The 26,925-nt window shown below is 38.5% G+C and overlaps 1 pseudogene; it reads left to right on the plus strand.

Moving 5' to 3' along the window:
* LOC138156052 (uncharacterized) overlaps positions 1-15,887 on the plus strand; it is a 28,299-nt pseudogene extending 12,412 nt beyond the window's left edge.
* Positions 15,888-26,925: the final 11,038 nt, after the last annotated feature.

Consider the following 26,925-nt stretch of genomic DNA (forward strand, 5'->3'; position numbering starts at 1 on the left):
TCATTTCTTGATGGAAGTTGTATGTGTCAGTGGAAAGAAAGATTTGGATTCAGGGCATCTGAATTCATGCCCATCCTTCATCACTTTCTACCAGTGTGACCTTAGGCAAGTTATTTAAACTCTCTGGGCATCTTTAAAACGAAGGGATTAGATGAGCAGGTTTCTTTGGTTGAACTGACTGAATAGCTATGCCCTATAGACAATATTCCTCTTCCCATCTCTCTGATCAGCTCTTAGTAGCCCTCCTTCCTCATAAGGCCAGGTCATCAGGAAAGCATTCCTTCAAAACACAGCTCTGGTGCCACGTGCTACATCAGAGATTCCCCTGGCCTTCTTAACCTCTCCCCAGATATCTATTTTCTTTTCCTCATAAAAATACCTTTTACAACTTTTTTTTTAATTTACATACCTACACACAAGTTTATGTCCCCTGAGGGAAAACAAATCAAATTGATTTAAAAATTACTTCCAGCTTAAAATCCTGTGTTCCTGGGCTTTATCCCACAGGGGTGGACACTTAGGAACAGGGAGACAGTGAAGTGAAGTGAGGTCACCCAACTTGTCATGGACAAAAGTAGTCTTTCCTTTGGCTCAGAAAAATACAATGAGTCCCAGGATCCCTTTTGCATGGCTTAATTGGATGTTAGGACTATAGGAATTATTGAAGATAGCCATCATACAGCCATAGCCCCTGAATCTTGCTAGGGTCTTCTTGGTCTTCTAGGTTGACACATTGCCCAAATCAGTTCAATGGATCATTGAATTAATATTGAATGGGTCTTTAGAGATCATCTAGCATAACACACCTATTTTGCAAAGAAGAAAATGTACTTATCCAAAGTCCCACAAATAATAACTGTCATAATGGACATTTATATAGACTTAAAGGTTTGCCTTAGATACATCTTTTTTTTTGGAGACACAACTATGTTAAGTAAAATTCTGCTGTCGTTGCTGTTTTATAGATGAGGAGACAATCTCAAAGAAGTTAAGGGACAAGAGCAGAGTCAAGCAGCTAGTATTGGATGTAGAATATGAACTCAGGCTATCCTGAATCTAATACCAGCCATGATATTTCCCATATTAGACTACTTCAAAGTCATTGCTCAGTCATTTTCAATAGTGTCTGACTCTTTGTGGCCATATTTGGGGTTTCCTTGGCAAAGATACTGGATTGGTCTGTCATTTCCTTCTCTAGCTCATTTTACAGATAAGAGAACTGAGGCAAACATGGTGAAGTGACTTGCCCAGGGTCACTTGAGGAGGTCTGGAACTTTAGCCACTGAACCAACTAGGTACCTTAAACTACCTAAGAGAGAGGGTAGCAAAGCCAAAAATGAAATCCAGATCCCTTGGCTCCACAGTATACTACACTGCTTCCTTCAAATGTTATCCTTCTCTAAGATGGCACAGTGGATAGACTATTGGACCTGTAGTCAGGAAGACCTGGATTCAAATTCACAACATTTACTAGCTGTGTGACTCTGGGACACTCACTTAGCCTATTTCCTTGGTTTATGATCTGTAAAATGAGCTGGAAAAGGAAAGGGCCAACCATTGCAGTATCTTTGCCAAGAAATCCCCGTATGAGGTCAGGAAGATTCAGACGTGACTGAGAAACCACTGAACGAGAGCAACAATAAAGATTGCTAGCCCTTTATATAGACAGATCAGAAACCCAGTTATGGTCTAAAGTTCTTCTGGTTGAATTTATTTGCCATGTACCCTTAGATTATGGATAGAGAACCAATCTTGGTAAAATCAAATCAAGACAGCAAGAATTTATTAATTGCTTACTATGTGCCAAGACACTGCGCTAAGTACTAGGAATACAAAGACAGGCAAAAACACAGTGCTCGTTTTCCAAAGGAGCTCATAGTCCAATGAGAGAGAACATACAAACCACTACATACAATCGAGACCATACAAGATAATTTGGAATCGGGTAAGATCTCCCTGGATTCAAATCTTATTTATACTAGCTGTGTGACTATGGGCAAATGAATTAACCTCTCAGTTCCCGAAGTTACTTTTAAAACTAAAGATGAGTTGCATATTTACATCAGTGGAAGGCGTTTCCCCACCCCAGAGAAATTAGAGATTCATTCCTCTAAACCGTGGAGAAGAAAAAATGAGTCAAAGTGAAGGAAAGAAGTTCCAGAATCCTATAAAGTCCTTTCAGCATTAGACCAAAATTTATGAAGTAAATGTGGTATATTCATCTAGAGAAAGAAATTACCTCTTAATAAGGCCCAGATTAATATTCTCTTATGATTGGTGTGTAGGAAATATCATGGGCAACAAAGCTCCTGTCCCTTTCTCATCCACCTGCATGGGAAGGGGGAAGTATAGCTGATTAAGGACTAATTGCCCAGCTGCAATTACTCCTTTGTGTACTCAAAGTTTCTTCCAGTAGGAAGAGAACAAAAGTTTCTTTTCCAAGATTCTGGTCCCTTGGGACAGGTCAGAGGGATCATAGGAGCAGAGAGTTAGAGCTCAGAAGAACTTTTGGCTACCAAGCCTATTTCCTTCATTTGACAGAGAAAGAAACTGAGGCACAGAGCAGTCTTCTCCCACAGATGTGGTCCCCTGTGTCTTACAGTTCAGAATAGGCAGGTGCCTCTTTCTTTCCTCTGCAGCCCTTCATGTTCCAGCTGCATGCTGGAATAATTTAGACACCCTGGCCTAAAGACAAGTTTCCTTTCAGCATAGCCTCATGATCTGCCTTTGTGCCAGGGATACACTTATTGGGTATCTTTCTCTTTTAATGTTCATATGATGAGTTGGGAGGGGAGGGGATCGCACGTGTGTATTCAAAGAGGATATGTGTAACCAGAAACCAACCCTTCAGTGCCTCACACCCTTCTGGGAGAGCTTTCGGTTTTGAATAAGGCATCCCGACTTGCTAAGTAAGAAAAAAGAACTATGTAATAATATCATTTGATCTTTAAACAGTTGTTTTATAAAGCTGAGTCTTTCCATAACTATAGAATATGTCAATTCATACTTTAAAAGTGCTTATTTGACAGCTGTTTTACTTTTCTCTGAGTTGTGGAAGTCAGGGGCATAGCATTTGCAAAGTGTTACGTGATAGATGAAATAATATCACACCATGAAAACACTTATTGTTTAATGAAAATAATATGTTAGGGCTAAGATCACACACACACACACACGATCTTAAACACTTGCTCCAAAAAAAGGAAATTTAGATCTAATAAAAATAAATATTAATTTAAACAATATATCTCTATCTATATTCATGGGTGGTATATAGTTTAGAGGCAGCCTAGCTTGGTGAAGAGAGCACTGGGATTGGCTGAAGAAGTTGGTTCAAATTCTGTCTCAACTTACTAGCTTCGTGACCTTCATTTGCCTTAGGAAACTCCCTATTAATGACTATTAAGTCATTCTTGGAGGAGAGAGTTTCCTACACTGATGAAATCATAGGGCTTTCTTGTTTCCCTGTATATGTAATACACTTCATTCATCTATCATTATGGGTTATCTGAAAGGAAAGAACATGTTCTTCCAAAATTGTGCCTCGTCTGGTCCTTCATTCAGATATATGCAGTGTGGATAGAATGGTGAATCTGGAAAGAGGAAAACCTGAGTTCAAATCTAGACACAGAAAGTAACAAGCTTTGTGGCCCTGGGCAAGGCACTTAATTGCTTTCTGCCTCAGTTTCCTCAACTGTAAAATGGATGGAATAATAACACCAACCTCTGCAGTTATTGTAAGAATAATGATAATGAAAATGTATTTGTAAAATATTTCCCACAGTGTCTGGCATGTGGTAAGCACTTAATAAATGCTTATTCCTTTATTGCTTTTTTCCTTCATTAACTAGAAAACAAAGGGTAGGCTTCTGGAGGAAGCAGTGATGTCAGAAACCATTCTGAATCTATCAGCTAATTAAAAGAGACAGGGATGTAAATACAGGACCAAGGTACATGTTTGTAGGAGGTGGCGAAAGGAAAGGAACTTAGGTTCAAAAAGGAGAGACAGACAGACAGAGACAGAAAGAGATAAAGACAGAGAGACAGAGAGAGAGACAGAGACAGAGACAGATCAGAGAATATTAGAACCCTCTTCTCCTACCCTTACCTCTAATATGTCAATATAAAGCAATTTACCAGATGCCATATGACAATGTGAAATCACAAAAGGGAATAATCTACTTTTTCCATACTTTTAGGCATGAAGTAGATACAAAAAGTACCAGACTAATGATTCACAGAACAATTAAAACTTCAGAGAACTATAGTGTTCATTCATTCTAGAAGCAATATGGTATAGTGGAGAACCGCTGAACCTGGAGACTGAATACCTGAATTCAAAAACAGAACACTTCCTTCACAAACTGTGTGATCTTACTCTTGTCAAATATCATCCCTAGACCTCAGGGTCCTTATCTGAAAATGAAAGACTCTGATTATACTTGTGCTTCTAGCTCTGACTTTATGCATTTCAAAACCCCTCATCTTAAAGATAGTGAATGCAGGTCATTTTCATTAATCTATTCAATAATAGAAATAGTGAAGCATTTACCATTGTCCAAGTACCATGCTAGCCATTTGTAATATGTAAGTAAAAAAGAAAAAAAAAGAATCCTGATAGAATACTGGGAATAGAGCCAAGGCAGAAGACTAAAGCACTAAACTGAGTTCTCCTGACATTCTCCTCCAACCAACTTGAAAAGAACACCTCAAATCAAATTCTGGAGTGGTAGAGTCATCAAAAGGTCAGAGTGAGACATTCTTCCAGTCACAGACAACTTAGGAAATCAGAGAGATCTGTGACATGGGGTCAGAGGCTGGCCTGGAGCCTATGTAGATGAAATACCAATGGTGGGATTAGGTGGTGTTAATAAAAGCAATATCTGCTTTGGGAGCTCTCAAGCCAGAGATAGTAAGGAGATCTGACAACTGGCCAGAAAGGGATTACTGGGGATCCCTGTGCTAAATAATGGATGCAGGACCAGACATAGTTAGGAAAATATATTACCTATACCCACTTCTTGGTCACAGTTCAATGGCAGAGAGAAGCATTTTTATTCAAGAGGTAGTGATAGGACCCCACCTCCTACTGAATAGCAATATCACTTCTGGTTCCAAAGGACCATGGACCCCAAGGAACAGTATCACTTCTAGTCCCAAGGGAGCAGAGACCCTGAGGAGCAATACTGAATGCAATCCCAAGGGATCAGAGGCCCTTCCTGAATAAGAACCATAGTGCATACCAGAACTGTGACTAAACCTTTCTCCAGATCACACCACCTTGGAAACACTGAAAATTCCAAACCTCCAGATCTAGCTCTGAAAAACCTGAAACTTGAGACAGAGACCCTACTTCCAAAGCCAGAAAAAGAGTTCAACTTTAACATAAAGTTCAGAATTGAAAGACAGGGTGGAAAACTGATCAGACAACAATAAAAACAAACATGACCATAAAAAGCTACTATGAGGGACGGCCAGGTGGTGCAGTGAGTAAGAGCACCAGCCCCAGTGTCGGGATGGCCTGGGATCAAATCGGGCTCTGATACTTAGCACCACACCCAGAAATAACTGGCCATGTAACCTTGAGCAAGTTACTTAACCCCAATTGCTTAAAAAAAAGATACTATGATGACAGGGACGATCAAGACATAGAACTTAGAAGACAATGAAGTCAAAATAGCTACAAGCAAAGCCTCAAAGAAAAGTGTGAATGCACACAAGCCCAACAAAAACTCCTTGAAGAGCTAAAAAGTAATTTTCAAAATCAAATAATAGTTATAGAGAAGGAGAAATGAATCAGGGGTGGGGGACTGTAATGGGAATGTAAATTTTTAAGATCTTCTCTGCCCCTAGGCTTAAGTGCACCTGGAGCCTGTGGTAGGAGGCTTGTTTTTCAGGAGAAACTTTGTGATTAGGCAGTGGGTCAAGAAGGTTATAACATTCTCTGAGCCAGGAGAAGACTATATAAGCCCTGATGGGAGGCTTTGTTTTGGGACTCACTTTGAGAAGTGTTGTGTGATTTAATCAGATGAGACTCTGGGCAGCCGTTGAGAGCCCCCCAGCTTTGAAAAACCCAGATGTTGATGTTTCCCTTTCTGGGAACTGTGATTACATATGGATGTAATGGTTGGACAGTTTGGAAACCTGTCTGCTGGATTTGTTTCTCTGTCTTGATAATTCTGTCTGTATACTCTGAAGTTCGGGGTGCTGACCTTTTTCCCCTGAACTAGGTAAACAATATATGTTTGACTGATTAAAGTAAGCTTGTTAACCCATTTTTAATTGCTTTCCTTTAGCAAAGCAGATCTAAGAACGTGTGTTGGCAGCCACCCTGGGGATGCTTGGGTGCTTGCTGCTATATAATGGTTTCATGAACAGGATCTGCAGAGTAAAAGGAAAGTATGGGAGCTGGGATAATTGTTTGTTTCCCAGTTGTGGTAGATGTGACTCTGTGGAGCCATGGAACAGGAGAGAAGAACGGCCTGCATGCTGACTTTACTGAGCTGAGAGCAGGAATGGTGAGCTGCCCGCATCGGGACCTGGGCAGAAGCCAGGAGTGGCTGCCACCTGTGGAAGAAGGAACCTAGGAGTTTGGAATTCAGCCACCTAAGGGCTATGAAACAAAACAAGGCCACTGAATGTGTTTCCTTGCTGCATCTCACAGTTTGGGACCCAGGGGGAGAATGGATTTGTGACTATCGTGGGTGGGGTGAAGGGCCATGGAACCCCAAGGAACCCACCCTATTGGTTTTGTTTCCTGGCTGCCCCTCAGAACGTGGAAGTAGGGACTGGAGCTGTGTGAGGGGAAGGACACCCCCTCCACCCAAGAGAACTTTATTTGGACACTTGTTTTGAATTGAGGTAATAATGCAATGGATTTTGTGTTTGTTTAAGGCCCTGTGGCCACTTTGGTAACTTAAATTCTGTATCTTGAAAATGTGACCTAAGAGATGTTTAGTGCTAATTCAAATGTAAATTGTCTATGCTATGGGCATGAAAGATCTTGGGGACAAATGTAATGGGAATGTAAATTTTTAAGATCTTCCTTGCCCTTATGCTAAAGCGCACCTGGAGCCTGTGGTGGGAGCCTTGTTTTTCAGGAGATACTTTGTAATTGGTAAGTGGGTCAAGAGGGTTGTTACATTCTCTGAGTCAGGAGAAGGCTACATAAGCCCTGATGTGAGGCTTTGTTTTGGGGCTCACTTTGAGAAGTGGTCTGTGATTTGATCAGATGAGACTCTGGGTAGCCGTTGAGAGCCCCCTGACTTTGAAAAACCCAGATGTTGATGTTACCCTCTCTGGTAACTGTGATTTGGTATGGATGTAATGGTTGGACAGTTTGGAAATCTGTCTGCTGGATCTGTTTCTCTGTCTTGATAATTCTGTCTGTATACTCTGAAGTTCAGGGTGCTGACCTTTTTCCCCTGAACTAGGTAAATGATATATGTTTGACTGATTAAAGTAAGCTTGTTAATCCATTTTGAGGTGCTTTCCTTTAGCAAAGCAGATCTAAGAACATGTGTTGGCAGCCACCCTGGGGATGCTGTGGTGCTTACTGCTACAGGGACCTATGGCCTTGAGGTCACACATGGCCCCCTAGGTCCTCAAGTATGACACTTTAACTGAAACCAAATTTCAAAGAATAAATCCCCTTAATAAAAAGAATTTTTAAAAAAGAATTTTTCCTGTAACACTTGGAATCAATCAAACGGCAGCACCCAAAGACCTAGAAGGCTACATTTGGCCTTGAGGTCACAGGTTCCCCACCCCTGGAGAAGAGAAAGGCAGAGGGTGATAAAATGGAGGAGACATTAAAGAAGAGAGTGGTCAGAAGCAAAACAAAGTTGAAAAGAGGAACAAGAGAGAAAAAGGAAGAGAAGGATAAGCAGAAGAAAATACAGTGAAGGGAAATGGAAAGCTAGTAATCATAAAGGAAGAAAAAAGAAGGAAGGAAGGAAGGATGGAAGTAGGGAGGGATGGAAAAAAGGAAGGAAAGAAGGGAGGGAGAAAGGAAGGAAGGAATGAAGAAAGGAAGGAAGGAAGGAGAAAGGGCAGGAGGAAGGAAGGAAGGAGGAAGGGAGGTAGGGAGGAAGGGAGGGAGGAAGGAGGGAGAGAGGAAGGTGAGAGGGAGGGAGGAGGGAGGGAAGGAGAGAGGAAGGGAGGGAGGGAAGGAAGGAAGAAAGGAAGCAGGGAGGGAAGGAGGAAAGAAGGAGGGAGGGAGGAAGGAGAGAGGGAGGCAAAGAAGGAGGGAGGAGGGAGGAGGGAGGGAGGTGAGGAAGGCAGAAAATGGAGGGAGGGAGCAAGGGAAGGAGGAGGGAAGGAAGGAAGGAAGGAAGGAAGGAAGGAAGGAAGGAAGGAAGGAAGGAAGGAAGGAAGGAAGGAAGGAAGGAAGGAAGGAAGGAAGGAAGGAAACTGAGGTGGTGACACCATTTAGAAGTCCAGACAATAGGTTAGGAGGGTTTCAGATATGGTGGTGACTCTGTAAGTGGGGAGAAAGAGACGATTGGTAGTAATGTGAGGATAAAAGCAACAGAACTTGGCAACTAATTGGATATGAAAGTGAATGAGAATAAGGAAGAGAGAATGACACCAACGTTGTGAATCTGGCTTCCTTAAAGGATGATGGCACACTCAATTAGAAACAGGGAGATTTGGAAGAGGATTGGGTTTGGGTGGTAAAAATAAGGAATTCTGTTCTAGAAATGCTGAGTAAGATATCTACAGGATATCACATTGGAAATGTCCAATAGGAAGTTTTTTAATGCCAACTGGAGTGTAAGAGAAAAAGACACCGACTTCCCAATACCACTTTCTGATCCAATCCCCTGAATTCCCTCATGACTAAAGCTAAATATATCAATCTGTGATTCATTTGAAAAAACAACAACAACAACAAAAAAAAACAAAACATGATTTTGAGCCCTAAGGAAGAGATAATAGGATCATATATTTAGACTTGGAAGAGGCCTTATAAATTTTTTCTTGCCCTTCCCCCTTATTTTATGAAGGGGAAAATGGAGGACTAGAATCATAAAATTACTTGACCAAGGCCATGGAGTCAGTTACCATGCAGATTGTGGGGATATCCACTAGTTTATTGTGTCTATTCATGACAGCATAGACACATACCCAGGGCATTCCTACACACACAGAATCATTCAATTGTAAGGTTTCAAAGTCGGGAGGAACTTCAGAAGCAAGCCCTTTTGATTTATACCTGAAGAAGTACTGACAACATGTAATCTGCCCAGCTAATTACTGTACAGTCTTCTACCTCCTCAGGCATCGTAGTACACTTTTGGATAATATGCAGTCTAAAGAAGGGCTGATTTTTTTGTTTGTTTATTTGTTTTTCCATCTTTGAAACTTCTGCTGGCTTTCTGGAGTGAAACAAAATAAGTCCAATAACTGTTTCACATGATAGAATATACACTGGCAGAAAGCTGTCTGGCTTTCCCATCTTTTTTTATTTTTTAAGCCATATATTGCCAGTTCTTTTAATGTATTTAATCTAACTCAATTCAACATGGATTTATTAAGGCCTACCATGGGCCAGCATTGTGTTAAGTATGTGGAACTCCAATAAAAAAAACAAAACAACCTTCCTCAGTTGGTGATTTAGTATATATTAAGGGCTTCCTCTGTTTGGGAACCAGGACTCCTCTTCATGAGTTCAAATCCAGCCTCAAATACTTACCAGATGTGTGCCCCTGGGCAAGTGATTTAACCCTGTTTGCCTCCATTTCTTCATCTGTAAAATGAGGTAGAGAAGGAAACTGCATACTACTTCAGTATCTTTGACAAGAAAACACCAAATGTGTTCATAGTGAATCGGATACAAATCAACAACAACATATGATGTCCCAGGTACTATGCTAAGCAGAGGGGATACAAAAAAAGCAAAAGAAAGTCTTTAGTCTCGAAGAGGTTATAGTGTTATGGTGGAGACAAATGCAAGCGACAGGTAGATCTGGGACTTGAATCCAGGTTAACTGATGCCCAAACCAATACATTTTCCACTACATTAAAATATCAAGATTGACTCCTAGCATTCTTTAGACAATATCATGTTCTAAAATATTTTTAATTTTAGAAATACCTTGAGTTCCCAGTGTGTCTTGAAATTAGGACAGAAATCTTGTCTGATATTCTCACTTCCCCATCAACATTTATGTAGGCATATTAATTCAATTCCATTTTATTTAACAAATATTAATTGACTATCTGCTTCACAAACCTCAACACTGGTTCTCCGAGCCTCCATTTTCCTATCTTTAAATTAGGAAAATTTGTTATATATAATTTGCTTTCCAACAGGACTTTTTAAAATTATTACTTAATATTTTCTAAGCACCTGTAAGATTCTGGGAAGAAAACTATCTTATAAACATGGAATTTTATTAAAAGTTCAATTATCGTCTTCTAAATTTTCAGTAAATGTGGTAGGAAAAAAAACACTTTGACAATGGACCAAATAAAGAAAATATGAAATATTTCTCTTCTAAATCCTAAAATTAATTTTAAAGCTGTTTTAATTTCCAGATAATTTCAAAAGTAATCAGATGAATCTGGTGCCTTCAAATCTCATCAAAAAGAGGGAGGCTAGGGAAACATTTAGAAACTGACTAATGGAATATTCTATTCTCAGCAAAAAGATGCCTGAACCCTGCTAATAAATATGTTCTCCTTCATTGTTTTTGGACTTCTAATTGTTTTTGCATGATTGGTCATATTGTGATCATGATTCAGAGCTATCTGGATAGACTACCACAGAAGTTTCCTCTTTTGTAAGCATTGTGTTCTTTCAGATATAAGGATGTTTAAAAAAAAAAACCCAAAACAGAAACAAAAACAAGCACAAAAAAAGACCCCGAAATCTCTTGTTTTTGTCCCTACCCAATGAATTATTTTATTTCTTATTTAATGAGGGTTGTATCTCATCAAATAATCATTGAGTTCCCCCTAACAACCCCTGGGATGTACAAGGCTCAATACCAGAGGACTGGTTCTTAGAGATGAAGGAATAATTTCCTTATTATCTGCTAAGCATGAAGAACTATTGACTTAGTAGACCTTAAAAAGGCAATGATTCCTTCTTCCTTCTATTATTCTCATTTCTGCAACCCAAAGATTCAGAAATCTTTAAGACTCTCCCTGGAGGCCTATAGAGGAAGACTGGAGTTTTTCCGATGCCTCAGCCCAGCAGCATAGCAAGAGAATAAATGGCAGTAAAGCAAATGTTCTTCCCAGGCAAGTCAGAGATTGGGTTTGGGGGCTGCCTCTTCTGTTTTGTTTCTTTCCTGATTTTAGCTGATGAAGTTGCAATCTTGAGAGGAACGTTTCCAACCTTACGGGATACGTTAGGTGTACAAGAAATTGAAAGATTCATCAGCCCTTGCTAACTCCATTAGAGAAAAGACAACAAAAACGACTCTCACACTTCTTAGAGAAGATGCCCATGAGCAGGAGAAAGAGTCCAATGCCTAACAAAGCTATCCAGAATTTATGGATTTGATGTAGAGTAAATTGTTCGGACAGTACAGAACTGAAGGAAAATGTGAATTACCTATTAAACCATCTTGAATACTTCATGGTTAAACCTCCTGAGGGAGTTTAATAGTTGTTATTTTTCCTACTATTTAGTCAAAATGTCATTGGTGAGAGGGGGTTGTTACTGATCAGATGACCAGAATTTTCTCTCAATTTCAAGAAAAGAAGGTACACTTTTAAAGAGATATTTTTTTGGGGGGGGGGAGGGATATCTATTGCCAGATCACATATTGACAAATTGGAGTTTGACCAATATACTCCGGATAGGAATGTGCCAACTCTATTTCATGGTTTGGTGATTAAAGATGGGGATGTGAGGGTTTTCTTGACAGATATAAGCTCCATTTTTTTTAAACCAAGCAAAACTAACAAATCAAATAATTATAGTTGGCTATTTCAGCTGTCATTTAAGTCTGTCAAAACTCATGGCTTGGAGGGTGGCTCTGGGACTGAGAAAGGAAAATAATTGAAATAAAGTATTTGAAAAAAGAATACATGACAGATATCTTTCTGACAGTATTGAAAAAAAATTCTACTTAATTCTATATATATATGTGTGTGTATAAATATAGATAGATGTATGTGTGTAACACATGAACATATGTATATATAAATGTAGTTTAAAGGACATATGTAATTATATATATGATCACATACATAAATAATATTTCATATAAGGGTTGTATATAACTACATGAAAGAAAGACAGAGAACATAATACAGAGATACATGTGCGTATATATATGGAAGGAGAGATACATAAGTTAAGGAGGGACTAACAAGAAGATAGGAAACCCGTAGAGTTAAACTGATGATCAAATGAATAAATGTAAGTAATACAAAGAAATCCATGGAGAGCTTCATGAAATAAAGATGACTGGAAAAGGCATAACTTTTGCCTTTTAAGAATGGCATATTCTCATTTCCATTATGTGAGGAAAACTGAAAAGAGACAGATGATTAATAGATAATAGATCCTTTCACTTTCTTCATAAAATAGTATTCTATGTACCAGGCCTTGTGCTAAGAACAGGGAAAAAAAATACAATAAAAAACAAACAAAAAATTAGCAAAAGAGTCCCTACCCTCAAGTAATGGTAGGTTATAACAGGGGATAACACATAAAACGAATCTAGAAGGGAGACAGGATCAAGAGTGGAGTAAAGTGGGAATACTAGCAGATGAAATCATTAACTGAAACAGTTAAGGGGACAAAAAGACAGGACAAAGCTTTGGGGAACACTCATGGTTAACTGGCATGCCCTTGGATGAAGATTCAACAATTGAACCTGCATCAGGATATTGGTCAGACAAGCAAGAGGAGATACCAAGACAGAATAGCATCTAGGGAGAAGAGGGTGAACAGGGTGATGGACACTGTCAAAGGCCTGCAAAGATGTCAAGAACTAGCAGTAATGGGGCAGCTAGGCAACATAATGAATAGAGCACCAGCCCCGGAGTTAGGAGGACCTGAGTTCAAATCTTGCCTCAGACACTTAACACTTACTAGCTGTGTGACCTTGGGCAAGTCACTTAACCTTAATTGCCTTGCCCTTCTCCCTACAAAAAGCCAAAAAAAAAAAGAATTATCAGGGTTGAGAAAAGAAAAGTATTTGACGTTTAAGAGATCCCTGATAACTTTGGACTGAGTAGTTTCAGCTGAATAATGAAAAGGAAGCCAGATTAGAGAGACTTGAAACAAAAATAAGAAGAAAGTGTGTAGCTTCCATTGCAGAAAGCCTTCTCAAGGAGATTAGCCACAAAATAGATTTAGGATAAAGCTCTCATGGAAGAATGAATCAAGTCAGAGATTTTTGAGTATGAGGGGGAGAAATGGACCTGTTGGTAGGCAATAAGGAAGCAGCCAATAGACAGGGGAAAATTGAATTTAAGTGAGGAAGAAGGGATGTTATCTATTGGATAACAGGGTTTGGAATGAAATCACAAGTACATATTAAAGACATTTGTTTTGGCAAGGAAAGGGGGCGTCCCTTCAAGTGAAACAGAGGCAAAGAAGGAGAAACTGGTAGGAGGTACATGAGTTACATGAGATGACGATGGAGGAAGAAATAGCTCTTGGAAAATGGCCTAATTTTTTTCAGTGAAATATGAGGTAAGATTTTGGTTGCAACTGTGGCTGGCAGGGGAGGCATGGGAGGTTTGAGGTTTGAAAAGTCTGGGAAGGCTGCAGTAGTGAGTGGGATAGTGAATAAATCAGGGAGATGTAAAAGGATTGATTGCCTTGCTGCAGTGAGAAGCCAATTGAGATTATGTAACATAAATTTGTAGTGGATGCAATCAGTAGAGTTTCATGACTTCCTCAACCATGATTCAGTAGCAGTGAGTAGGAATAAAGGACAAGCATTTATGAAGCACTTAATGTACGTTAGATGCTTTAAAATTATTCTCTCTCTCAATCTGCACAACAACTGTGGAAGCTAGGTGCTATTATTATCCCCACTTTACAGCTGAGGAAAGTAAGGAAGGTAGAGAAGTTAAGTGATTTGTCAGGGACATACAGCTAGTAAGAAGCTGAGCTTGGATTTGAACACAGGTCTTCCTGATTCTAAATCTGACACTCTAGGCACCATGCCACTTAGGTACCTTTATCAGGAAGCATCATCCCATTCTACAGGTCTACTGTTTGTGGTCTGATATGTTTCTTCTTCAGCCAGGGCACACACAGATTAAAAGAAACTGGGGAAAATTTTGGAAGGCATCAAGAGAAGGAAAAGAAATGAAAATATAGCCAAACCTAATCATTCATATCACTATAAAATGAATGGTTTTAGCCATTTTTTAACTCTCCCTTTCTCCAAGACATTGAGCAGCTGCAAATAATTGGCCCAGTTCCAGATTTTAACACTTAGACCAGCAGAGACATCTTCAAAGAAGCTAGAAGAAAGAAGGTCAATATAGTGACCTTCCCACATCAGGTCGATATGCTGCCTTAGGGACATTTTAGGAATCAAGAGGAACCCAGAAGAATGGGGAATTTGTTTCTCTCCAGAAAAAATAATTGATGCGAAATGCATAGTATATGGAAAAGTCAAGTTATTTACTAATATGATTTTCCTGCCTAAAGAAAAATTTAAAATGTTTTTTTAAAAAATGTGCCAACACTAACAGCTAAAAAAGAAACTAAGCAATTGTGTTACACTCTTAAAATGTTTTTCACATTTCAAATGTGAGTTAAACCTATTAAAAATCAGCTTCCCTTCAGGTTACATCTTTTTTCTCATATCATTATTTCCTTCCTGAACTCAAACAGCTACACTTCAAACATTTTGCACATTCAAAGCTAAAAACTCCTTTTAAAAAGCCCCACAAATGTCCAGTTGAAGAGGAATTCAACAGCTTTCTTCCTTTTATATTCAATGGATCTGTGACTTCATTGATGTGAGAATTCCCTTCAGGAATGCAGATTTCAACCCCCATGATCCCTTAACTTATGTGACTCTTGTAGATGTGAAAATACATTTCGCTTTTGGTAAACTAAATTAAAAGAAAAAAAAAACTAATCAATACCCAGCACACGGGAGTCATTCTTCTAGTCCTCTTAATATTGCATTGATAACAATGGTGCACATGAGCTGTCTGTCAATTATCCTTTTGAGACGATTGGCCCACTTACTTTTCTGTTCATACATCTCTGTTAAGGCATCCTTTTTGAAAGGGGTCCCCACTTCCCCTCCCCTTCCCCAGAGCCAAGGCCTAAAGGGGAAGGGAGAGAGGGGTACCGGTGGTCTGTGGCAGACACGCGCACTTTCCAGGAGACCATAAACAAGGACAGGCCAGCAAGAAATGACGAAGGCAGGGTTAGCTGGGCTGAGGGCTCTAAGCAGTTCCTGTGCTTAGAGTCCCAAGCTAGGGGGAAATGAGACTGAGAGCAGGACAAGGTGTTGACCCTGGGGCCGTCCCCTCCTCCCCCTAGCGAATCAAGGGAAGCTGTGTTTCACAGATTTCTCAGGTGATAGAATAGCAATAGTGATTTGAGTATTACAGGGTATTCCCAGGATCATGGCTGGAGGTTATGGAGTGATGGGAGATGATGTCTATATATTCACCATTCATGAAGCTCAGAATTACACCACCAATATGTACCTGACAGTGATTCTTGTAGCTTTGGTCTTTTCCATTATGCCACAAGGAATGAAAGGAAAATAGTGAGAATATTCGGTTTGCCTCCTATGTCAGAAACTTTGAGTGAGTCCAACTTCTATGACAAAATGTGCAAAATCCGTTTAAAGCAACAACTAGATATGTATTCTATTTCAACTAAATATGACTATCAGCAGTCACAAAACCAGACCAATCTCCCTGGAATGAATGAATGAATGAATGAATGAATGAATGGTTATATAGCACACTGACAGCATAGGTTATATTTTGCTGACAGTTCGGTAGCAAAGTGGGTTCAGAATTCTTTTTTTTTGCAAAAGCAGAAGAGCATACATTTCTTTGAATTTTTGTATAAAACCATGTCACTTTTTAATTATTTTTTGCCTATATAGGTTATTTCATTATTGAGTAAATGGAAATAGCACAGAAACTTTTGAGTACAGGGCAGCTTGGCATGAGGAATATATTTGAGTAGATACAACCAACCCAAGACCACACACCAGTTAGTGGCTGTGTGTCCCTGGGTGAATGACTTAACTTCTCCAGGCCTCTGTTTTCTAAAATATAAATGAGAGGATTGGATCAGGTGAACCCCAGATGCTTTCCAAATTGAAATACTATGTCCTCAATCTTATTTCAAACATTTGTTTTTAGCTTAAAAATGGAGGAGAATTGCTGGAAAAATTTCTTGGATTCTGTATACATCATATAATTAGCTGAGCATTCTTTACCCTCATTTCTAGGATTCTTTGTTAGTTTGACCCAGCAGCCTCTGTAAATGACTGTTTTTTTTTTTATTTCATGATGTTACCTATTCCTAATTTTAAAGGTCTTTTTGTGGCTGCTTTTTCCCTTGATTGTATTGCTGTGGTTTATCCTTCCCCCATTTTTTAAAATTTCAACCCTCTAGTTGAGGGGGAAAGGGGACATCCAGAAGGAGAGTGGGTGTGTATCCTGATGAGTCACTGGGGTGATCTGTGCCTGCCTGGGCCTCTGTGTTTGGGTGCTGGCCCCATTACAACCATTGTTTATTGTTTACGCTTTTCAGCTATCAGCTTCTTGGAAAATTCTTGTATACACTTCAATATATTCTAATGTACAGAAGCGTATTTATGGAATATGCATATTTTTCATGTTTTATTTAATATCAGTGCAATTATTTAGAGGATAGTTGATTAGAAGGTGATAAAACTGTAGAAATTCAATTGCCCATTTATTTAGCCAAGATTCAATATCTGAATCATGGATATTTTTAATTTTCAAAGATTTCAAATATTGCTATTTATCATCAGCTCTACAAATATAAGAATAAAAGATTAAAAACAGATAAAATAAGATACCCTTTTCACCGTGTATCTCATACAATTCTTGGTTGGTAGTATGTCACATACCTTATGTTCACTGTCTCTCCAATGCCCATTGAATATTATTCCACTTTAATCTTTCAGAGACTATAGTATTCAAGTTTCCAAGGAACAGGCTCTGAAATTGTTTCTACACCTGGGAAAATACAATGTAATTTTCTTGAATTTTTATTATTCCTAAAAGTTCTTACTTTTCATCATAGCATCTCTACAATGGTTTAGGGTATACAGGGGGAGAAGGGGACATGACTTGGGAATATCAAAAATGAGTAAAAGGAAAGGAAATCCACCAAAGTAAGTTAAGAATAATACTGTCCATTATGGAGAGAGCATTATGAAATAGCATACACCAAGATAAAGAGAGGAGAAAAAAGGAGTATACAGTATTCTGTGATTATTTTGAGGAAAATCAAATGAGAATGGAAATAAGAATCCTGATGAGGATTTGCTGTAACTGACATCACAAATATTTTAAGAGTTCATTTAAAAATATACTTGTTCTGCCCTATATGGTAAATGACGAGAATGCTTAAAGGTTGGACATAATTCTGGGGCTGTTCTTTTTAATCACATAGTTATTTTCGTCTAATTAGGAGATTTAATCTGATAAATATGTCCTATGGCGTATCTTAATAATAACATTTATTCAGCATTTTAAAAAATGTTTGCAAAGATACACACACACGTATCTTAATCATTTCATTCACAACCAACCTATGAGATTAGCTCTACAAGACTATTGGTTAAATATACTAAGGATAATTAGCCTGGACAAGAGAAGAGGTATGACAATTGTTGTCAAATATTTGAAAGGATTTCATGTGAAAGATAGATTAGACTTCACAGAATCATAGACTTGGAGTTGAAAATGTCCTTAGAGGCCATTCTTTCATGCTCCTTCATTTTACAGACAGAAAGGGATTAAGTGACTTACCCAGGGTCATACATCTATTACTATCAGAGTTGAAATTTAAACCCAGGTGCTCCTGATTTGAAATCTAGTTCTCTATTCATTACAACATTGATGTCAAACTTAAATAGAAAGGACTGCATATTGACTTAAACACACAGATACATCAATATTATCTACGTGACGTATTTTTATTGATTTTGTTAAACATTTCTCAATTGCATTTTATTGTGGTTCAGGTCAAACTAGGGAGTTTTGCAAGGTGGGAGAGAATGCAATACCTCTCTACTACTTCATGCCACCAGGGAGAATGGGTAGAAGTCACAAAGAGGAGAATTTAGGTCTGATATAAGGAAATAAACTTCTTTACAATTAGACCTCATGGAACGGACTGGCTTAGGGAGTACATGTGCTACCCCTTTGCTAGAGGTCTTCAAGCAAAGGCTAGATGGTTGACCACTCAGTGAATAATGTAATAAATATTCTTCTTGGGATATGGATTGAGCTAAATGGCTACTGAAAGCCCTCCTTCAATTTCTGTAATTCTGTGGTTTTTTCTGTGTCATTAAATGATTTGCCTGTGGTCTTGAAGTTAGCAAGTGCCAGAAGCAAGATTTGAATCCAGCTCTTCCTAGCCTATACCCAACATTCCAGCTCCCTCACAATACTTCCTATCTGGACCCACACTCCTAAGAAGAGTTCAAAATAACATCGTGTGGAACTAAACCCCTTGAGATAGTGCCACATCAAATCAAAGATCTTTACATTCATTTGAACTGAGGCATACCAAGTGTTAATGCAGACTTTGGTCTAAAAAGTCTTTTCCTAAGTTTTTCTAGAGTCATCCAAAGGGAGTGTCCTAGTCTCAGTTAGTAGTTATCCACAAAGGCAGTGGAAACTAGTGCCAAGGGTGTGGATGAGGTCACTTTCATTTCATATCTAGGCTTTTGAATTGGTTCACTCTGTCCCTTTAAAGGGCAGTGGGATAAGGGACTGCAGCATCCTAGAAAACACTTTATTTTTTATGGTCATTTGCCCTTGCATTAGTTATTAAGCATGAAGTCAGAAAGCCATATGGGATGGATTGGGGTGATTTTAAAGGGTTATTAAAATGATTCAAAATGAATGTGAAGGATAAACACAGAGAAATGAAACTGAGACCCTCAATAAACTGATTATGTTTGCAACAAAGCTACAGAAACATCATGCACCAAGGCAAATAGCAAGTGTTTAAAAAAAATCAATGACATCCCAGCTGCAAGGAAACGTCAGACTTTGGCAGATGCCCTAGAAACCAAGGTGTCCTAAATCCAACACCTATAAAACAGCACAAATATGTCCAACCCTAGCCAATGTGATATACTTAAATTAACACTTCTTCCCTACAGTACTAACACATCATTATCTCTTGGTATAAATATACAGTCCTTTCCAGCTGCAGGAATCAGAATTAAATTCTCCCACTCAGAAATATTTAGTCCCCTTTCTCACACCCAAATAGATGGATTTTCCCAGCATCCGCCACTAGTCCAGAAGCAAATAACTAAAAGAGCAAATATTCTGCTCTTTTCAAAGATTCTTTCCTGGGTTCTTTATCTCTAAGCTACCCACTGGCCAGCCCTCCACTAAAACCTTTCCTATCTCTGATGGTAAATGAACATCCTAACCCAAACAATAACAAAACATTCTCCTGGTTGACTGATGGCTATGTCATGTTATTCTGTAGGTCCTGAAATTCTCCAGAAGGTATGTTTTGCCACTGAATTTATTTTTTTGGTGGACATGACTTTCATTTCTTTCATATTTCCCCTTAAGGCATGTTAACCTTCTATTCTGGTTTCCATCCCAACACTTCTCCACATACCCTAGACACATAGTACTTAGTATAATCAGTTATTTTGTACTACATGTTTTGTAGATGCAAATTTGTTCCATTTTAGTTGTTAAGAACATTGTGAGTGTAACGGGAATTGCTTTTTATTTCTTTTGTTTTTAATTTATGAAATAAGCATTCCCATAACAAAAAAAGATGATTGCATATGAAACTGCTAATTTACTGTGTATAACTTGTTATTCCCTTTAAATATAAAACAAAGTTATGATGTAATTTTTTTCCTCCCTCCCCCTGCCCTAGAGATGGCCACTATTAGACACACACACACACACACACGCACACACACGTAAAATTATTCTATATGTACTTCTATTCATCAGTTCTTTCTCTGAATGCAAGCAGTCTCTTCCTTCATAGATCTTTTGCAGTTTTTGGGGTAGTAATAATAGTCAAAATAACTTATTCACTCAAAGTCATTCTTAAAATAAAATTGCTCTTACTATATCCAATGTTGTCTTGGTTATGCTAATTTCCATGTCATTATTTCATGCAAATCTTTGACGTTTTTCTAGGATCACTGAACTCATCATTTCTTATAGCACAGTAGTATTCCATCATCATCAAATACCACAGCTTGTTCAGCTATAATGTGAATTTTGAGTTGGCTTCTGAATCATTTCTTCCATGAACTGTACCACTTCATCATAGCTCAGAAGTGCTAGCACTTGCTTCACCTTTTTCCTCAAACACACCAGGTCTTCATCAAAGTGAAGTGCCACTGTATATTTCCTTGGGTAGTAGCATTTATGAGGTGGTGGTGGAGGAAGAGGCACTGGTCTCTACCACCCTCACTTCTACTATTTTTCCCTATGACCTCCTGCCCAAGGTGACAGCCTGCCCAATTTTATCTTTTTTTCTTTTTTTGCTTTTTGGAAGGCAATTGGGGTTAAGTGACTTGCCATTGTCACACGGCTAATTTTTGTGTTAAGTGTCTGAGGCCAGATTTGAACTCGGGTACTACTGATTCCAGGGCCAGTGTTCTATTCACTGCACCACCTAACCGCCTCCTAATTTACTCTTGCAGCCTGATGTTACTGACATGTCCACTATTTGTTACTATATTTGTTAATTATTTAACACATCAAAGTTCCTTCTACTTTTGCATTGTTTAAGAAATATTATCAGGGAATACAAAAAAATTAAGCCATTTCCCCTTCTTTTTTGGTTCAAATCGTGTCACCAACTACAAATTAATGAGTTCACATAAAGACTTACATGTAGAAAAGAGCATAAATGTTCTTGGTTAAGTAGATTTTAAAAATGCAGACAGCTCTGGGTACCCATCCAAAAGAAAAGGGCTTCTCTTTTATTTTGTTTTTTATTTAGCTTTTTGGAGGGCAATTGGGGTTAAGTGACTTGCCGAAGGTTACATGGCTAGTTTTATTTTGTGTGTGTGTGTTAAGTGTCTGAGGCCAGATTTGAACTCAGGTCCTCCTGACTCCAGGGCCGGTGCTCTATTCACTGCACCACCCAGCTGTCCCAAAAAGGGCTTCTCTTAATAACATGGTAGGCTAATACAGAATTTCTACACATGTATCTGTTTTTCTCTCTTTTCATAGAAGGCACCAAATGTTGCCTACATGGATTGATGTCACTTTATGTGGTCCAAGTACATGCAAAAACATGTTATCATTGATTTGATTTTTTTTCTTTTTATCACATAGGAGATATCTTGCTGAAGAACAGCCTTTAGGGTATCATTTAGTTCTACTGAATCCAAATTCTTTTAAAAAAAACAACTTTTTTTTTTTGCCTTTTGGAGGGCAATTGGGGTTAAGTAATTTGCCCAAGGTTACAAGGCTAGTTTTTTTGTGTGGGTGCTAAGTGTCTGAGAGGCCGAAACCGAACTTGGTCCTCCTGACTCTGGCACTGGCACTTTACTCACTGTGCCATATAGCTGCCCCTTAAAAAAAATCTTGTTTGTGGATAATATTGTACTCATTGCATCAAGACCTAGGCTCTTAAAAAACTTCTTAACATTCATAATCACTAAAAAGAGTTTGGCCTAGCCATTCACCTAGGAAAAACTAAATAGATTAAGAATGTCAGCCTATCACGAGCAGTTAGATGGATAACCCACAGATTTAGTTCACTGGTGTTTCTTCTACAGACACAGAAATGGGAAATAAGCTGAGCTCAGGATTGAACAGGAGGAGGAGAGTGGACTGGATTGTCTTTGGGAAATTGCTGAGTTAATTTTTTAATGGCCCTTTTTGGGTTAGAAGCAAAGATCTTTCTTTTAAACATCAATGTTCTTCCAATGATATATATCTATGAACCACGGAGTGCTACACTCTTCAAAGAATGGAGGCTGAGGATCATCTAGGTGGCAATGGAGAGGAGCATACGGGACACAATGTGTGTGTGGCACAATACAAACAATATAGGATATAAGATATGTGGGATAAATGATATCAACAGACCAAAAGGTTTTTTGTTACTTTTTGCACTATAATTATCAATATAAGAAACTGTCAGTGAGGAACTTTCCTAATGTAGATATATGTCCCCAATATATGTTATTAAACATTTATTAGTTTCCTATTACATTATTAGCACTGTGCTAAATACTAGGGACAGAAAACAGTCCCTGCCCTCAAGGCTCTTACAATCTAATAAGGGAGACAATATGCAAACAAAGTATATACAAAACAAAATATATACAAAATAAATAGGAAATAATTAACAAAGGGAAGGCACTAGGATTAAGAGAGGTTGAGAAAGGCCTTTGTTCTAATTTGTCATAAGGAGAGGTTCTATTGGAATCATGAAAAATACAATGATGTGAAAAAAAGGGGAAAAAAAACAACATCAATGCATTTTTAAAGGTATTTTATTCTCTAGGTTAAACAACCCCTATTTCTTCCATTGATCCTCATATATCATGCTGTCAAGATATTTTAATAAAAATTATAATAGCATTTATATAACATCTTAGGGTTTTCAAAGCATTATAGTTAAATGGATACTCTATGTATGCAAATGTGCATGTATGTTATGTAGATGTGCGTGTATGCTTTTGTAAATGTATATGTAGAGGAGGATGAGGATGGCGATGTCCTCACAACTCTGTAAGGCAGATTTTATTATTCACATTTTTTTTTGATGAAGAAACTGAAGCTGATAGAGGTTAAGGACTAGGGTTGCACAGCTTTACCATCCTATGTGCCTCCTTGTGATTTCTATCCATTGCTTACAAGAAAACAATTGTAAGTTTTGGTTGAAACCATAAGTGAACTAACTAGTAGCTTGTTACATCATTCCAGCTGATTTGATCCAGTGTTCATGGCAGGAAACTAAACCAAAGAAATGGTCTCAGGATAGAGGAGGATAAGAAGGAAGTATGACTGAATTGCAGAAATAAGTCAATCCTTTAACAAGCATTTATTCAGTGCCTACTGTGTACCAGGAGAGTGCTAGGTACTAGGGATCAAAATAGAAAGAATATAACAGCTCTTAGTTGTTAAGCTGATCTCATCCCTTAAAGAGGAAAAATACTCTATCTCCCTATCCCATCTCCCAAGTGAAGTTATGAGCAGCTGAAGGAAACACGGGATTATGGGAAATGCAATTTCATTCACCTCTAACCACTCAGAATAGAGCTGGTTGGACTTTAAGAAGATAATAGGAAAAGAAGGTTTAGGGTTAAAATCTAAATTTTAATTAGGCAAGGACAAATGGACCTTTGTTCTTGGTTGGTGAATTTAGAGTGTGCTGATCACATCATCCTAAGGGCTTCTTTTTCCCATCCTTAGACCAGAATAGAAATAATTTGCATCCTCTACCAAGATATGCTCCTTTTTCCTTCACTTCCTCTCTCCTCGAAGTGGTATTTGCAGATCACAAAATATGACAGCCACATGTTAGCTAGTAACAAGAAGAGTGAACAGAATATATAACTTAAGAGTTGTGTTTTTATTACCAAACTATTTTCTGCTGTTTTATTTCTCTTTATTTTCTCTTATTTTATTATATGAAAAAATGTTGGTAGTCAAATAGCCTCCAAGTAGTTGTCGTCCAAAGATCAAGTATTCTAAGGAACGTTGTTAGGATTTTCTTTGTTTTGGAATAGTTCTTGTTGGAGTAAGGGACAAGAAAGGTAAATAGCTGCATAAAAATGTGTTACAAAAGGTCATGATAATTATATGGGAAAGAACTAGGCAAAGGAGAACCCAATGCCCATCAGAGGCCTCACACTACTCTTACACCAAGGTCTATGCCAGATGAGGACCAGTGAGAGTCCTTCAAAAATAAGAGAAAATATGTTGGGGAGATGGAGGTGGGAAGGGGGGGAGAAGTCATAGAAGTGTAGACTCATAGATTTAAACATGGAAGGAACCTCAGAGACCATCTAGTCCAAACTCCTATAAATCTGAGGCCCAGAGATGTTAAGTGAATTAACTAGAGATATACTTCTAAGTGCCTGAGGCTGGAGTTCAACACATGTCTTCCTGAATCCAAATTAATTGTCCATCTACATAGCTGTCTATAATTGATGATGGCTACTAGTAATCAAGACAATACAGTTGTTAAATCAGCTAAAAAAATGTTTAGAAGTACAGGCTGTACCAAGTTTAGGCAATATCCTAAGACAAGTGAACACCATGGCCAAGAGAGAGATACAAATAGCAATTAGTCAAGTTGAATCTATTCCACTTGCAGCCCCTCACCCTCTCACTGGTATTTGGGGAGAGTTTTGAACCAAAGCCAAGTTGCTTTTAGCTTTGGCTGATAAAGACCAATGTATCTATCCCCTAAATGGGCCCCATAGTAAAATACCCACGTGTTTCAATTACTATACTTTCACATTGTTTTGCTGTGTCTTGGTAAAGAACCTTCTCTGGCAGGATCATAACTCATTAACTATCATTTTTCTTCCTCACTGGTCCCATGGATGAGTCTGGATAGGGAAGAAAACAATCATGATTCTTACAGAACTCTATTTCCTTGTGTTACAAATTGAGCTTGAAATTAAAAGGCCAATGTGGGACAGATGGAAGGAATTCTCACTTCTGAGACTTGATCTTTTATTATTTTAGCAGATTAAAAGAGCTCTTGAATGTAATTGTTTTATTTTTAAAATATATGTCTTTATTTTCTTTTCTCTAGACTGATGCCTTTAACCGTATAGCAGTTGTTCAGTTGTTTCAGTCATGCCTGACTCTTTGTGACCCCATTTGGGATTTTCTTGGCAAAGATACTGAAGGGATTTGCCATTTCTTTCTCCAGCACATTTTACAGAAGAGGAAACTGAGGCAAACAGGATTAAGTGATTTGTTCAGGGTCATGCAGCTAGTAAAGTGTCTGAGGTCTGATTTGAATTCAGGAAGATGAGCATTCCTGACTTCAGGCCTGGTGCTTTATCCACTCAACCACCTAATTGCCTTAACTATGTAGGGAATTTCTTCTAGAGAAACTTCCTTTACCAATTTAGGTTGGCACTTTTCTGATACTTAGTGCCTTAGTGTGCCCCCTGGGGCACTGAAATCTTAAAAAACATGTTGATGGCCACATTGCCATTGTAATCACTAGTATAATCATTGCCTATGTAACTATGGCAAAACATAGATCTTCTCTGCTCTAGCAGAGTGTCTCTAATTTTCTTTTATTGGTATTTGTATCTTTTGGTATTGTATGGCACTCATTCGCAACCTTTCCTATACCTTCCCCCATTTTTTTTTTCTTCACCTAGATTTTAACATCAGTACTGGGAACACTTGGTGAGGAAATCCTTTCTCCCCATGCAGTTTGGCACTTCCTCACCAATTACGTTCTGAGAGAGGTCCCCAGGGCTTTCAGAGGTTAAGTACCTTGCCCAGGGTCAGCATGTGTCAAAGGTGGGCCTTAACCCTAAGTCTTCATGACTCTGAGCCCAACTATCTATATCCTAAGCCAAGCTGCCTCTATTTTTAAATAAGCCATATGTTATTTGTTATCATTCATAGGCATTTAAAATAATTTAAGAGATTCTCCTATAAGGGGTCTGCCAGAGTTTTGTTTATAACAAAGGGTTCTGCTTCTACAAAGAAGTTTGAGAACCATTGCTACAGGTGATTGGGAAATCACTGAGGGATCCCAAGGAGAGGAATAACATTTAAAAGCAGTGATTTAAGGAGGAATTTTTCATTTTAATGGCAGGGAGTGGGATGACAATTGAGATAGGAAAGCCAGGGTAAAGAGTCTTAATGAAGGAGAGAGCAGAATGGGCCAGAAATATGAGAAAAATCAGAATAGCACAATGCCAGAAAAGCAAAGGGAGGTGACAGTATAAGACAGAGTAGAGGTTATTCAATGGTATTAAGAATGGGAAAAGGTCATTGGATTTGGCAATAAGACAGTCATTCAGGAATGCTGTTTCATTTGTGCTTAGGTAAAACTGGGTTGCAAAAGGGTTAAGGAGTGAGGGATAAGGATGTGGAGGAGGTAGGTGTAGATCCAATTATTTCAGAAATATGTAAGGGAAAAGAAGGGGAGAAATTGAACAATAGTTAAAGGTGAGAGATTAATTATTTTTTTCATGGAAATTTTGGTACATTGAACAACTCTAAACCAATTCAAAGGGACCTCCCTCTAAGGTTAAGTTCTGCTGAAATTTGAGCTGACATTCAAACTTGAAGGCTCTTCAAGAACTCCTTGAATCTTATCTCCCTATCTGTTCATCTCACACAAGTTGCCTGTTCTTTATACGGGGGCCTCAGAGAAAAGATAACAGGATGTAAACCCATTCTAGTGGCCACATGTGAGTCTCATAATGCTCTAGTAATGGTCAATTGTGACAGATCCTGACCTAAAGAGAGACATGACAGTGAAACGTGAGCCTGACCTGAAAGGAGAAAGAGGGATCCCCAGGCAAGTAAAAAAAAGTGGCTTTGAAATGTACAAAGCCAGGCTGCAAAGCCGGAAAAAGGCATTTGCTACTTCGGGTCTTCATTGGCTTGGTAATGTGATAGGAAGTCTTTGGCTCCTGGGTCATTGGTTCAAGCCTGACTTATGTTGCAAGGAGATGGGAGTTGTTTCTATGTGATGGTGATTTAGTGCTCTGGGCACAACAACTTGGTAATTCCCAGTTCAGGCTTTAGCAGGCC

The sequence above is a fragment of the Petaurus breviceps genome, unplaced genomic scaffold (genome assembly GCF_028583685.1).
Source record: "Petaurus breviceps papuanus isolate PSGF00001 unplaced genomic scaffold, PetGlider_PUasm1.0 98, whole genome shotgun sequence".
Taxonomy (NCBI): Eukaryota; Metazoa; Chordata; class Mammalia; order Diprotodontia; family Petauridae; genus Petaurus; species Petaurus breviceps.